Source organism: Ursus maritimus, unplaced genomic scaffold (genome assembly GCF_017311325.1).
Source record: "Ursus maritimus isolate PB19 unplaced genomic scaffold, ASM1731132v1 scaffold_22, whole genome shotgun sequence".
Classification (NCBI taxonomy): Eukaryota; Metazoa; Chordata; class Mammalia; order Carnivora; family Ursidae; genus Ursus; species Ursus maritimus.
This window is the reverse complement of record NW_024424675.1, coordinates 46,704,976-46,716,682: the sequence shown is the minus strand read 5'-3', so window position 1 is coordinate 46,716,682 and position 11,707 is coordinate 46,704,976.

Genomic DNA, 11,707 nt, shown 5'->3' with positions numbered 1-11,707 from the left:
AAAGCAGCTTTATTCATAACTGATCAAGTCTTGAAGCCGCCCAGGCATCCTTCAGCAGGCGAGGGATAAGTACACCGTGGTCCGTCCAGACGGTGGGAGAGGATTCAGGGCTGACGAGAAACGCGCTCTCGAGCCACGAGAAGACAGGGAGGAAACTAGACGCGCACCACTCAGCGAAGGAGACCCATCTGAGAAGGCCTCACGCCGTGGGATTCCAGCTCTGGGACCTTCCGGAAGAGGCACGAGGACGGAGACGTAAAGAGACCAGTGGTTCTTGGGGCGGCGGGAGGTGGGCTGAGGGCACAGGGATTTTCAGGGCAGGGAGACCACTCTGCGTGACGTACAAAGCTGGATGCAGGTCACGATGCGTCTGTCCACACCCGCAGAGCGCACGGCGCCCGGAGTGACCCGAGGGGCAACCACGGACTTGGGTGATGATGGCGTGTCCATGTGGGCTCATCCTTGTACCACATACACCATTCCGGCGAGGGATGTGGACGACGGGGAGGCCGTGTGTGTGTGAGGGGGCAGTGGGCACGTGGAAATCTCTGTACTTTCACTCAGTTTTGCTGTGAACCTAAAACATAGTCTATAAAACAAGAAAACCAACAACACCATTCAGAGTTAGCTTTGGAATGTGTTAAGATCTTTTCCCCCTTTTTGCACAACTTTTGAACACCTAGAAACAAATGATTGTCTTTTGTCTTCATTCTGTCTTCCTGTCAGCAAATACCGCCCGAACCTGCCTATAATTGTCTACACCTCTTCTCCATCCACTCGAGGGCAACATCGTCCTTCCAGGACTAACCTGATTCTATAGACTGCCGGAGAGCTTCGCCTCTGACCTGCTGACCCCCCGGTCTCCAGGGCAGGCTCTGGACACCTAGCGTCTATGTGTCTGTCCATCCATCCATCCGTCCATCTACCCACCTGTCTAGCCAGCTGTCTACCCTCCGTCATGCCTTGACCTGCCTTCCCAGCACTCTTGCACTTGCACGGACGACCGTTCGCAGCGAGGACCCAGGTGACTCCACTGGAGCGTGCAGGACGTGTCATGCTGAAGATGGTCGGCGACTCTCAGTACCTGTACCATTAAATACCCGAGAAGGTTTTAAAGTCCTGCGGCTACGGCGGCTCCTCAGAGAGCTCAGCGGAAGCTACCGCGGGCCCCAGCGCTTCCACGGCTGGGTCTACATCCGGGAGAACTGGGAACAGGCCTCCCACCAAGACCTTGTACATAAATGCTCGCAGCAGCAGTGCTCACAGTCGCCCCACGGTGGAAGCACCCACGTGTCCGTGAACAGACGAGTGGGGGGAGAGCGAGGAGTTCACCCACGCGCACGCACGTGCACACGGGCAAGCACGGGGTCCCGCCCTATGGTGGGAAACTTCAGCCTTAAAAGCCGTGACGTGCCGTCACTCGCCACAATACGGATGAGCCTCAAAAGCAGCGTGCTGGGCGCACAAAGCCCGACGCACAGGATCCCCCACGGTAATAGGAAACGTCCAGAACAGGCAGGTCCACAGAGCCTGAGAGCAGCTTAGCCATGGCCGGGGAGCACGGGGAGCCACACCTAGTAAGTACAGGGCTTGGTTTGGGGTGACAAGAACGTTCTGGAATCTACTGGTGTGGGTGCATGCGCTTGTGACTGTCCCGAACGCCAATGAGTTGTACCCTGTAAGATGTTCGCGTGCCTACAGAGATGGTTACACAGAGACGGACGTGGCAGGAGGCAGTCTGCCGGAGCAGAGGCCGCCCTGGGAGCGGAGAGGGACAACGGAGAGGACTTTGGCCTTATTTGCAAGTGGCCATCTTATAGCTCCTGCGCTCTCGGAAATAACTGGAAGATTGGGTGCCTGGTGCAGAGGCCGCGTGAAGGGAGGGTGGAGGGGTGCCTCCCCCTCCCAGCTGCCCATACCAGGTCCACATGTCCCCCCCACCCCGGCCTGCTGCCATCAGGGTCCAGCCAGGTCATCAGCAGCCTGTCTGCAGTGAGGGTGGGGACAGAGGCCCCAGACACCACTAAAGCAGCCTGGCCCCTTTAGGACCTCCCTCTATGGGGCCACATTAATAGGTGACCCATTTATCTGGGGGCCAATGCGGCAGGGCTGGCCTGGCCGCTGCCCACACCCCCATCTATCAATCCAGTAACACAGACAGCAGGCAGGACAGGCCGGGCTTTGCAAGGTGCATTTGCAGATGGCTTTGAAGCCTTATCTCCCACCCCTCCCGCCCCAGGGATAAAAGCCTGCAAGCCGCACCTCACCCCTGGGCAGGCGTTTTGCCTCCAGCTGGCCCAGGAAGCAGGGCTGGGGGGCCCCAGGGGGTCCTGGTGTGGGGGTAGGGCTGCCTGGCCCAGAGGAGTCCCAGGCTGGATTCCCGGAGCCCTGGCATGGGCCGCCAGGCCTCAGTTCACAGCTGAAGAATGGGGGGGGCAGCCTCCAAGCACCGTCTCCTGGCCTGTTTGCTGGGGGGTGAAGTAGGGTCTGTGACATGGAGTTTGCAGTGAGCCTGGGCGTCGGGCTGTCAGAGGGGGTTCCTGCTGCCGGGCTCGCTCGTCACATTCCCCAGCACCTCCCATCCTACGGCTTCGGGAAACCCTGAAGGAGTGAATGCCAAGATTCACATTCAATCCTCACACCTGTGTCTTCAGGTTGCAGATAGGTAAACTGAGCCTCGGAGGAAGCTCTCTGTGTGCCCTGTTCTGATAGCCGAACCTCCCCAGCAGGAGGGCCGGCCACCCTGGGGCAGGAAGGTGGCCTCCGCCTGGGGCCTCCAGCTCCGCACACCATGAGAGGTGTTCCCCAGATGTCCCCGGGGGCTGCTTGGCCCAGCTGTGCCATTCCGGGGGCTGCTTTCTGTGTCTGCAGGCCACTGGGACTTTCCTGTCCGCCAGGCGGAACCAGCCTTCCCCGGGCAGATGGCTGGGGAAACTGAGGCCTGAACCAGACTCTCCCAGTGGATCAGAGGCAGCTCAGGATCCAGGGCTCCCAACACCCTGCCCAACAGAGTGGGGAGACACGGCTTCCCCAGCCTGCCGGGGCTTGGCAAAGGGCCACATCACCCTCTCCCCCCGACCTCCCAGTCTGTTTTGACCCCATGGGTCTCCAGCTCCCCACGCACATCCCCCTCCAGCCTGTGCCTTCACCCATCTGTCCCAGCCCTGGGTCACCCACCCATCCCCCCACTTTGTGCACCCACAGTCTCCATTCTCAGGTTTCCACGGCCCATCAGATCCCAGGTTGGGAACCCCCAGGGCCACACTTGGACACACAGCGTGGGGAGGGAGAGCTTGTGAAAGATGGCGGAGCAGGCTGGGTGGGGCCCGGGGCCTCCCCTCCACGCCCCCCCCCAGGGGAGGACCCTGGACTTGACTCCCCACCTGTGTGGAGGGGCCACATCGTGTTGGGGAGCATAGGTGCTGCTCTCAGAGAGGCCAGGCTCAAGTCCCTCACAAGGTGATACGCCCCACTCCCTGGCCTTGGTTTCCCTACCTGTCAGATGGGGAGGGAGTGCAAAGGGGCTCCGGTCAGCATTCAGGGACAGCGTCGTCATCATCCCCGCATGACGGCAGCAACGCGATGAGCACAAAACGGGAGAATGTATTCGTCCTCTAGGACCCACCTGCCACGCACACATGGTCCGGGGTGGGGGGTGACATGGTCCCCTTGGTGATGTCAGGTCCAGCTACTTACCTCCCGGAGCCAGATGGGGAGCCGTGGCCCCTCCACAGCCCCGGGGCCACACCAGAGCCCAGACGACCCTGAAGGAGGCAGGCAGGGCAAGCAGGGAAAACGAGGCGGGAGCCCAGCATGGAGTCCTGCCCCAAGGCCAGCCCGGGGCTGCGTCCACCCAGCAGCAGGAGGAGGGGACAGGGGCTGACACTGCTGGCCGGTCCTATGGGCGACAGACTGTCACATGTCCTGGTCCTAAAGAGCAGTCTAGCTTTTTAAAATATCAACCTCATTCTTACAAAACTAAACGTCCTCTTGCCATTCAGCCCAGCAGGCGAGTTCCCTGGCGTTTACCCAAAGGCGTAGACGACTTCTGTGCACGCGGATGTTTGCAGCAGCTGTGTTCGCATCGCGGAACCTCAGCAGCCAGCCAGATGCCCTTCAGTAGATGATGGGTAAATACCCATCCCCACCGCGGAGCGTCGATCGGTGCTGACGGCGCGGGGACGAAGCCTGCAAAGACTGGGCAGAGCCATACGTGCGTATCACCGCAGCTGAGCCCCACACGCCGCGTCCCCAGCTCTGACGTGCTGACGGACTCGGTCAGGAGAGCCGCCGCTCCGGGCGTCCGGAGGTGGGGAGCGACGGACAGATGGGCGCGGAGGATTTTAGCGGGGTGACCACAGAACGTGCGACACTGAGTCTGACCCAACATAAACCGTGGGCTCCGAGGGACAGGGATGCCCCCAGGCGGATTCGTCCACTGTAGAATTGTCCACAGTGGCGGGGATAACAGGGAGGGGGGGCAGGGGAGGGGGCCTATGGGCAGTCTCTGCGCCTCCCCCTCTATTTTGCTGAGAACCTAAAACGACTCTAACGAAGTTTATTGGTTTAAAAGCAACAACTTTATTGAGGTCTAATTTGCATACAACAAGTTCATGTTTGTCACGTGTCTGGGGGCTGCGTTTCAGCAAACGAACCGTGCCCTCCAACAGCCACCACAAGCAAGACAGAGGATTTCCTGTCCCCCAGAACGTTCCTTCTGCCCGCTGGCCTGCCCCCACCCCAGACCCGGACAGCCTCTGACCTGACTCTGGCTGTTACGGGGCTCTCGTCAGCGGGGCCAGGCGCTGTCCGTCTGTGGGGAGGCAGCTGTCCCCCACGAGATGCTTTGAAACTCACCCAAAGCACTGGGCGAGCTGGAGGTCCGCTCCTCCTGAGTGCCGGGGAGCACAGCCCGCAGACTGTTTATCCACCTGCCCCTTGATACACGGTTGGGACGATTGTGAATACAGCAGCCACGAGCATCATGGGGCCACTAGGTTGCAGGGCAGATGTGTTTAGCTTCCAGAAACTTCCAGCTATTGTTTGATTATTCACATGGTCCAGCCAGAGCCCCTGCCCGTCGGCTGACCGGCACTGTGAGCACCTCCTGGGGTGGACCCTGGCCCAGCCGTCAGCACGAATTTCACTTTGCAGAAGAGACCCTGGCTCAGAGAGGTTGGGTAGCTGGCCCCAGGTGGCTCAGCACCTTCAGGGGCAGAGTCGGGATTCAAACCCGGCTGAGGCAGGAGGACGGGGAACAGGACACGGGCTGACCCTGACCAGTTTGAGGGTCAGCGGTGCTGGGGGAGAGGGTTTGATCTGCCCCCGTCTCTGCCCTCCCCATGGGGCCCCCCCACCCCAGCACACGCATGCAAAGTCACGACACGCGTCCACATGACTACACCTCCCACTGCACACGCGGTGCCCCCAGCCGCACACGATGAGAATGCACCCAGATACGTACACTCGTGCAGGTGAACGCACACAACTCTCTGAGCCGTGAGCAAACGCACACCCTCAGGCACCAAAGGCAGGAAGACTCAGACACGGGCATCCCAATAGTCCCCACACATCAGACCGCACCCCCACTCCCACGTCCACTCCCTCGTGCGCAGACCCACCTGGCACGCACACACCACAAGGGGCACAGACGGGAGGGGGCAGGGGGCAGGCCTCATGCAAGAGGCCTTCTCGAAGCCCCAGGGCCTGGCCAGAATCAGGGATGGCCCTGGCTGACCGCCACCCCTTTCCGTGATCCCAGGGCCTGGCCACGGCGGCCAACAGGGGCCTCAACAGGGAGCAGGAAGTGCCTCCCAGGAAGGACCTCACCAGCTCTACTGGCCTGGAGCCCGGGGCCTCCTCCTCGGAGCCCTGAGCTCTCCCTGGAGTCACTAGGGTGCCCTTGGGGGAGGCTCAGTGCTCCTGTGTGGCTCTGAGGATGTGGGAAGGAGGTATGGGGAGGAGAGCTTGAGGGTTCATGGCAAGAGGGCTGTGGTGGGTTGGGGGCAAGGGAGCATGAGAGTGGGGCACACGTGGAGGGAGAGCGAGGGGGGCGCAGAACAAGGGGTGCAGGGGGCAGCATCATGGGGCAGCTGCAGCCCTCAGAGGCTAGATGGTTTCTGCAGGAGTGCAGACCGCAACATCCCAGCGAAGAGAAGCAACAGCGCCTGGCTCCTCCCACAGCTCGGCAGCCCTCCCCGGACCCAGCCCCACTGGGCGCCCCCAGCCTGCCCTGAGACCCAGAGATGCTCCCGATCTGGGCCCTCCCGCCCTCTGGGAGAGGTTTTCCAGACCCAGTAGGGACGCTTCCAACCACAGCTCTGGATTTCCATCTCCTGAGCTCTCATGGGAACACATCTGCTCTCATCGGCCCCGCCGCACGGACAGGGAAACTGAGGCCAGAAAGGTCAGCCCATGCTGAGCCAGGATGTGAGGCAAGAGGGCCACTGCAGGCCTCTGCCCTGAGGAGACAAGACTAGCGGGTCTGCTGCCCTGGCCTGCCCTGTGCCCCCTCACCCCTGCCACCCTCCCCATGGGGCCCTCAAGTCCCCGGCCCCTGGACTAGTTAACTGGCCAGGCTCGGACCAGAGGCACAGGCCACTTGGTGATTATGGGGAAACAATCCCCGGTCTGTGTGGGTTCAGCCCCGACCCGTTTGGCCACTTTCTGTGTGAAGGCAGAACCCGTTGGGCAGCTTTGGGCCGGCTCTGCCTCCTTTCTGCTCCTGGCTGAGAGAACTAAAAACCTGTCAAGCGGGTTTGGCCAAAATTGTGTCTTGTTGCCCGTGCAAGTTCACGCACTGCTCACTTCTGTCTCCCTCAGGTGGGGAGCACTCGGCTCACGAGGTCGCGGAGGTCGCTGCCGTGAGGGTCCATGTGAGTACCCGGGGACCCCGGGGCTGGCAGCTCCAACCACCAGGAGGGGAGAGAGGAGGGGGACAGGGGTCCCTGGGGGGTGCTTGCCAGGAAGGCAGGAGCCCCAGCCCCTGCTCGCTGAGCAGGAGGCGGGGGTCAGCAGACTGGCTAAGAGGCACAGCCACCTGCCCCAGGGCACCCCGGTCCAGGGTCTCAGCCTCAATGGGTTTCCTGGGCAGAGGGTCGGGGTGCAGAAAGGCCGTGCCGGGCCTGACAGCACCGCACCAGGAAGTTGTCATCCGGGGAAGCTCCAGGGGCACCGGGAATGGGCCGGTGGCCAGGCACTCCATCCCGGACCTGCCCCACTGCCTAGACCCTCGCAGGGCAAAGGGGTGAGGCCACGGGAGTGAGGGGAGTGCACGGTGCAGCCGCCCCCAGCTCAGTGCTGGGCACCGTGGGACCCTCGGCTCCCCCCGCTCGGTGTCCCCAGAAAGACAAACAGGGACGCGGGTCCTGCTCAGCCCCCCCGGCCAGGCCTCAGGGTGGAAGCAGCGAGGGCGCAGCCACGGAGGGCCAGCCCATCCTCAAGGAGTCAGGTTGCAGCTACCTGAGCCGCCAAGCAAGCGCACACCTGCTTTGCTCCTCTGTGCGTGTGCGCACGTGTACGTGGATACACAACGACATGTGCGTTTGCGCATGCGTGCACGCGCGTGTGCCGCCGTCCCTGGGCCTGTGCGGGGCTGAGTGCGCGGCCGAGGAGGTGACGGAGGATGCCACACGTGTGTGTGGCGTCTCTTGGTTGGGGTGCACACCGACGTGTGTGAGGACTCTCTTAGGACGCTGCTGCCTCCCTGGGTGTGTCATGGGTCCGCGTGTCCGGCAGCGTTAGAACCCACCCCATCAGTGACACCCGTCTGCACGTGAACTAGCCCCGGAGTTGCTAGGAGGCCCTGGCTGTGCCCATGGCAAGCTGGCGACCATGAAGAGGTGATGTTGCTCTGAGCCTCAGTTTCCCCATCTGGGAAATGGGGTTGTCATAGTAACTTCGTGGTGAGCGTGAGATCTGGGGAGCAGGTGCACATGACGCTCCCGTCAGGTGGCTGGCACCCAGGGCTCCCAAGCTGGCCCCTGACCCCCAGCGGCCTGTCCACGTGCAAGGAGTCCTGACGGCCCAGGTGCTGCGGACCTCCACTGTCTGTTTTAGGGACGGGGACATGGAGGCACAACCAGGCACATGACTTGGCCAGAGTTGCGGTGGAAGGGTTGCCCATCGCCAGAGCCCCCCGCAAGAGGGTAGAGGGAGACCCTGGAGCGTCTCAGCTGCCTTGAGGCTAGCTCGCACAGAGCACGCCGTGCCCAGCGCGGACTGGACGCTCAGGAGCAGCAGTCATCGCTACTTTGACGGCTGTGTCGTCGTTGTTTTACGGGTGGGTGGAGAGACAGACAAGAGCGACCTCAGAGAAGGAGCAGCGTCGGGGGCAGGGGACCTAGCTGTCCTGCACCCGAGGGGCCTGGTGGAGCAGGGGCGGCCCCAACAAGGGGAGCAGGCCAGGGGCTGAGGAGCCCCGCTCTCACACGCTCCGACAGCAGAGGAGCCCAGGGGCCGGGCTGGCCCGGGAGCAGGGCAAGAACCCGCATGCATCGCTGTGGGCTTTGCCGCTCAGCCTGTGAGCTGCACTATGAGGAACCTGGGGCCGCGTGAGAGGGCGGTGCTTGAGGAGGGACCGCAGGCAGGGGACACGGGGGTCTCCGTCTGCACTTAGCCGAGCACTCGGCCTGCCAGGCTCCTGGCTGAGCACGCATCACCTAGGCAAGCGTCACCTGGAAAGGCATCATCTGGACCCGCATCACTTGATAGAAAGCAGCCATGTAACAGCCAGCTGTGGGGCGGGTGGTATTACCCCCCAGTGAGGAAACTGAGACCCAGGGAGGTGAAGCCCTTGCCCAGGTCACACAGAGGATAGAGGCAGGATGGGGACCGAAGCCAGGGCTGTGACCCAGGACGCCTCTGCCCAGGGTAGGTGGGGATGCACAGGGCCATGGCCGTGGCTGACCCGTCTGCCCTTCCTCCCATCTGCTCCCTCCGGGGACTCAGCCCCAGCAGAGACCTTCCAGGCTGGGCGTCCAGGGTGGGAGGGCTGGGCTACCTCTGGGCCTGTCTGGGGGTCCTAAGGAGCAGAGCTCAGGCCTCTCTCCCCAGCTGCACCCCAGCCACCCAGGCCCAGAGGTAGCCTCCTAGCTCCGGAGCCCTGCAGCGGCTCCCCATGCTAGCCCCACTGCCGCCCCCGTAAGCCCCCTGGACCTTGGCTTCCCAGAACCCCTAAGGCCCCACAGCTGCTCTCAGCACTCCCAGCAAACACAGAGCAGCCTACCGGGGAGACCTGGCCCGCGGAGCCTCTATGGGAGGCCATACACGCTACCACAGCCTCGGCTCCTCTTCCCCAAAGTACCAGAGGTTGCGGACTTCACCCCCCCGCCTCCCTTCACCTCCACCCCTTGCTGGGACTCCCCTCACACTCCAGGAGACTGGAGGCTGGGACAGGGTTCTGCCCCAGAAGACACTCTGTCTCCTTTGCCTTGGCCAATGCATTTCTGTCACCTGAGCACCCGGGGAAGTCTCACCATCCCCATGGCACCGTCTCCCATGGACTGGACGGCTCTGGGCCTCCGCAGGAGGTGAGAGGAGAGGCTGCCCCCATGATGCACCCCTTCTGGCTCTGCTTCCAGCCACCAGGCGTTCCTGCCCAGTGTCCTTGCTGTCCCCTGCTGCTCCTGTGTCCCTGCTGTTCCCCTGCCCAGCATGCAGGAGAGTGTCTCCTCCTGTCCTCAGACACCCCAAGAGGAGCAGCCAGGTGGGGCCCGAGGGGGCTTGGGGTGCAGAAGGGGCCCGAGGGTAGGGGGAAGAGCCCAGCAGCCCAGCCTGCACACCCTAGCACTGTCATCGGGAACAGTGCCCACCTCCCGCTCAGACTCAGAGCCCGCACTGGCCTCTCCCAGACCTACGGCTCCGTCGGCTTCTTGGGCGGCTCATTTACGGGCCGGGGGGAGAGCTGCTTGCCTGGCGGGTCGGGGTGGGATTCCCAGCCCTGCAGCCCAGCCGCTGCCCGGCCCTCCTCGCCCTGCCTGCCCCAGCCAGAGCCTCCAGGGGCCTCTGCTCACTGCCTTAGCTCCCAGGGTCCTGCCACGAGATGAACAACACCGCAGGCAGCGTGTCAGGGCCGCGGGGAACTCGTCTCTGGTCCGTGCAGGGCAGGGGCACAGAGTCTGCAGACCCCAGCGCGAGTTCAAACCCCGGGTCCCACTTCCCACGGGGTGGCTGGGGAATACGACACTACCTCTTTGGGCCTCGGTTTCCCCATTTGGAGAGCAGGCTCCTCCCAGCGTGGCCGGGGTTAGACAGGCTATAAAGGAAGGGACGGCAGGCATCGCGCTTGGCAATGGGGCCGGGCCTATGACTTATACCCACTCGAGCTCTGGTCTCTCCCAACCCCTAGAATTTAGGGTCTGGCCCCCTAACCTGCAAGGATGTCCCTCATTGGGTGAGCGTCAGCTCCTGACCTCGGGGTGTGGGACGCTCCTGACCCCTCGCCGCTCAGCGCACAGCCTCCCAGCAGCCAGCCCCAGGCCCCCGGTCATCACTTGGGAGTGGCCCAGAGCCGGGGCGGGTCCTCAGAACACGTTAGGGAGCCCCACCTTCCCACCACACCCCAGCCAGCCCTGCCCAGCTGGCTCCCACAGCCACTGCAGGACCTCATTCTGTCCTCCGGCCAACGCTTCCCGGTGCTCTGAGCTCAACCCCAGGCGCACAGAGCCTGCTGAGAGCCAGACTCCGCCGTCCAGTCTCCCTCGGGCGGCTCCGGAAGCCCCGGCTGGCCCCGACCGGCCCCGACCTGTGGCTTCTCCTGGAGCCACGGGGTCTGCTCCCCTCAGTCAGGGACGCCCCCCAGTCCCGCGCCCAGAGTGACCACCACCCCAGCTCCCAAGAGCCCAGAGCGTCATGCCTCTGCCACGCTCCATGTGCATGAACCCCACATCAGGCCGGCTCCCACCGCGGGGTGCCACGGCGTCTGGCCCCTGAGGGCGGGGAGTGGCCATTCCTCCCAGCAGAGGCCACTGGCCGTGGTGTGTGGGGGTTCCCAGTTCGGGGCTGTTCCTCGGTGCTGCTACAAACTCGTGTGCTGTGTGTCTTCCGTGTACACTGAAATTCAGATGAGACACTGTTACCTTGGGCAGCCACGGCAAGAACTTGGGCCCAGGCGGGACTGATGGGGCCACGGGCAGGTGTGAGCAGAGGTCTTCGGGGGCCTGCATCACGGCTGGGCTGAGACTGTGTCCTCAAGGAACGGGGTGGCGTGGGCCCCGGCGGGTGTGGCGAGGAGGGAAGGGTGAGGTCTGGGTGGACGTAGGAGGCAAGCCAACAGTCACTGCTGACCGGCGGGTGTGGGACGCCAGCAGGCGAGGGGTAGGAGGTCAGGAGCTCAGCCGCCTATTGGCAGGGCCCAGCCGACCCCCGGGCTCCTCGGGCTGAGGACCAGGAGGGGCTGCCTCCCCTGGCCTGGTGGTGAGATCCAGAGAGGAAGAGGCAGGCTCTGGCCCCAGGTGGGCCAGGACAAGACCCACTCTGTTCTTTGAGAGACTCAGAGCATGGGGCCCTGCTCCGCACAGCGCCAGCCCCGCTGTGGGGCCGGAGGGCTTCGGCTCAGCCTCGCTAAACGCAGGCCAGCGTCAGCATGAGCACCACGATTACTCAGACCCAAGGCGAACACGGCAAAGGAATGCTGGGGCCTCGGCGCCACGCACCACCCACAGAGCACACACATACACACGCGTGCGCACGCTCACGCCACCCCTGC